Source organism: Rattus norvegicus, chromosome 20, assembly GCF_021556685.1.
Source record: "Rattus norvegicus strain SHRSP/BbbUtx chromosome 20, alternate assembly SHRSP_T2T, whole genome shotgun sequence".
Taxonomy (NCBI): Eukaryota; Metazoa; Chordata; class Mammalia; order Rodentia; family Muridae; genus Rattus; species Rattus norvegicus.
In genome coordinates this window covers 48,946,368-48,950,167 of record NC_141553.1, presented here as the reverse complement: position 1 = coordinate 48,950,167, position 3,800 = coordinate 48,946,368, and the positions used below count along the sequence as shown (strand labels likewise).

At 48.0% G+C, this 3,800-nt stretch overlaps 1 pseudogene; it reads left to right on the top strand.

The window, feature by feature from the left end:
* Window positions 1-2,114: 2,114 nt before the first annotated feature.
* On the top strand, window positions 2,115-3,469 carry Tuba1a-ps2 (tubulin, alpha 1A, pseudogene 2; annotated as a pseudogene).
* Window positions 3,470-3,800: the final 331 nt, after the last annotated feature.

Below are 3,800 nucleotides of genomic sequence, written 5' to 3'. Positions count from 1 at the left end.
CTTTAAAGCCAGCACTTGGGAGGCAGCAGTGGGTGGATCTCTATAAGTTTGAGATCAGTCTGGTCTACATGGTGAGTTCCAGGCCAGCCTTGGGTTCACGGGAGAGCCTATCTAAAGATACACACACACACACACACACACACACACACACACACACACACACACGCACACACACACACACCCCTTGTCTGGTTTGAGGATACATAGATCAAATCTTCACATTTAATATCTTAAAGTCTGGCAACTTCAAAGAGATGTTTACCCACAACTAACCAAGTGTTGACATGGTTATCCAACCCTTGGCCATTTGGCCTTGTCAAACTATTCATACACTTGGAGAAATGCTCTCTTCCCAGTGTGGCCTATTCAAGGATCAGGTGATCCAAATTAAATGCTGGTTTCAAAACCGAATGGGAAATCTAGAACGTTGCGTGCCTGTGCAGTTAGTCATTACGAATTCTTTCTTAACCTACGGTCCTTAGACCGATGGCCTCTTCTTGCACAGATGGTTTTGCTGTCTTTTGGACTCACACATGTTTTATTCTGAGCGTTTTCTAAAATGGCAAACAGAAAGTCGAGTTGACTGTGCACTGCTTTCTATCCAGCCTGTGTGGGCGCTTGGGACCCTCGGCACACAGATACAAGGCAGAGAGAGTGAGCTCCACCCTTGTGTGTTCACCCTTGGCTGGAGATTTGTCTCTGTCATCACGGTTGGGCATGTGACTGGATGAAATCTTTGCTACAACCCTTAAGTCAGGTGTTAACTTCTGCAGCCAATAGACCAAGGCTCGGAGTGGTTAACTCATGCGTCCTAGGGTGCAGAACTGGTCCGGGGACTGCAAAGCTTGTGTTGGTTTGAAAGCTTACTTTGCCTTTACACAGAATCTGTGGTTCATGAATCCCTCTCACCTCCAGAGGAGTGCATCTGCCTCAGGAGGTGACGAGAACCTCATGTGCCCGTCTTGTGAGGGCAGCAACAAGAGCGTTGGATGGGATCGGTACTCAGTCACAGTCAGATGCTCATCCCCTGGCAATGGCCTCGGACTTATGAACAACACCTATAAAAACTAACCTCGAACGCCATGCTTAATGGCGAACAATTGGCAGCGTGCTCCCTAAAACCAAGACGAAAGCCAGGATGCCTGCCTTTCTTCTCTGCAGCGTTCTGGAGAACAGCCAATGACACCAGGCAAGGAATGGAAACAAAACGTGGTGTGGTTAAACAGCAACAAATAAAACAGTATTTACAGATGCTAGGTTTCTTTAGATGTAAACTCTCAGGCTAAGGGTCTTTGTGGGGAAGAGTGCCCATCTCAGGAGCCATGAACACATGCAGGGCCTCTGTAAAATAAGCAACGAGACCAAGTGATCTATGAAGGTCTAGACTATATAGCTATTATAAGAAAATCACGGGGGTTGGGGATTTAGCTCAGTGGTAGAGCGCTTGCCTAGAAAGCACAAGGCCCTGGGTTCGGTCCCCAGCTCCAAAAAAAAAAGAAAAAAGAAAATCACTGTATTCTTATGCAATTCCCATACTGAACCATTGAAAAATGAAATTTTAAAAGATAATTCCATTCCAAATAGGGAGAAATCAACCAGACATGGCGGCGGATGCCTTTAAACCCTGCACTCAGGAGGCTAAGGCAGGGGGATCTCTGGGAGATGGAGGCCAGCCTGGTCTACAGAGTGAGTTCCAGGATAGCCAGGGTTACAGAATAGAAAGACTCTGCCTCATCTTAAAAAAATAAAAAAAGGTAGAAATTTAATGAAAGATGGCCACATTGTCTCTGCTGAGACTGCAAGTTATTGCTGAGAAAATTAAACATTGCCCAAATAGAAAGCCACGCTCTGTTAAAATGATAATTTCCCCAGAATTTATCCTTAGATTCATTATACTGTCAATTAAAATCCCAAGGCATTCTTTTGAAATAAGAGTTAACTTTCAAAAGATCGACCCTGGACCTTTTCTACCTGACCTCAAGACTCTCTTTCTTAAAAGCTACAGTCACGAAGGAAGTTTAGGTTGGGCAGGTTCTCTCACATCAACTGCCTAAGAGTCGCGCTGTAAGAGGCAACACCTCCGCCATCTGCCCCGCAGCCTTGACGGAGCAACCATGCGTGAGCGCATCTCCATCCTCATTGGCCAGGCTGGCGTCCAGATCGGCAATGCCTGCTGGGAGCTCTCTACTGCCTGGAACGTGGCATCCAGCCTGATGTCCAGATGCCAAGCGACAAGACCATTGGGGGAGGAGATGGCTCCTTCAACACCTTCTTCAGTGAGACAGGAGCTGGCAAGCACGAGCCCCGGGCAGTGTTCGTAGACCTGGAACCCACAGTTAATGATGAAGTTTACACTGGCACCTACCGCCAGCTCTTCCACTCACAGCCGCTCATCACAGGCAAGGAGGATGCTGCCAATAACTATGCCCGTGGCCACTATGCTATTGGCGAGGAGATCATTGACCTTGTCTTGGACGAAATTCGCAAGATGGCTGACCAGTGCACGGGTCTCCAGGGCTTCTTGGTTTTCCACAGCTTTGGTGGGGGAACTGGCTCTGGGTTCACCTCCCTGCTGATGGAGCTGCTCTCTGTCGATTATGGAAAGAAGTCCAAGCTGGAGTTCTCCATTTACCCCACCCCCACCCCCACCCTCAGGTTTCCACTGCTGTGGTTGAGCCCTACAATTCCATCCTCCCCACCCACACCACTCTGGAGCACTCTGATTGTGCCTTCATGGTAGACAATGAGGCCATCTATGACATCTGTCGTAGAAACCTCAACACTGAGCGCCCAACCTACACTAACCTAAACAGGTTGATAGGTCAAATTGTGCTTTCCATCGCTGCTTCCCTCAGATTTGGTGGGGTCTTGAATGCTGACCTGGCAGAATTCCAGACCAACCAGGCGCCCTACCCTCACATCCACTTATGCCCCTGTCGTCTCTGCTGAGAAAGCCTACCACGAGCAGCTTTCTGTAGCAGAGATCACCAATGCCTGCTTTGAACCAGCCAACCAGATGGTGAAATGTGACCCTCACCATGGTAAATACATGGCTTGCTGCCTGCTGTACTGTGGTGATGTGGTTCCCAAGGATGTCAATGCTGACATTGCCACCATCAAAACCAAGCGTAGCATCCAGTTTGTGGACTGGTGCCCCACTGGCTTCAAGGTTGGCATTAATTACCAGCCTCCCACTGTGGTACCTGGTGGTGACCTGGCCAGGGTGCAGAGAGCTGTGTGCACACTGAACAACACCACAGCCACTGCTGAGGCCTGGGCTCACCTAGATCACAAGTTTGATCCAATGTATGCCAAGCGTGCTTTTGTGCACTGGTGCATGGGTGAGGGCATGGAGGAAGGGGAGTTCTCTGAGGCCCGGGAGGACACGGCTGCCCTAGAGAAGGATTATGAGGAGGTGGGTATGGATTCTGTGGAAGGTGATAGTGAGGAAGAAGAAGAGGAATACTAAATTAAATGTCACAAGGTGCTGCTCTCACAGGGATGTTTATCCTGTTCCAACATAGAAAGTTGTGGGCTGATCAGTTAATTTGTATGTGGCAATGTGTGCTTTCATACAGTTACTGACTTAGGCTGTAATATGAACGATTTGTCAGAGACCCAAGCCGTCAACTTCACTGATGGGTTTTAAATAAAATACTCCCTGTCTTAAAAAAGAAAGAAAGGAAGGAAGGAAGAGAGAAAGGAAGAAAGAAAGAAAGAAAGAAAGGGAGAAAGAGAGAGAAAGAGAGAATGAGAGAAAGAGAGAATGAGAGAAAGAGAGAGAGAAAGAGAGAATGAGA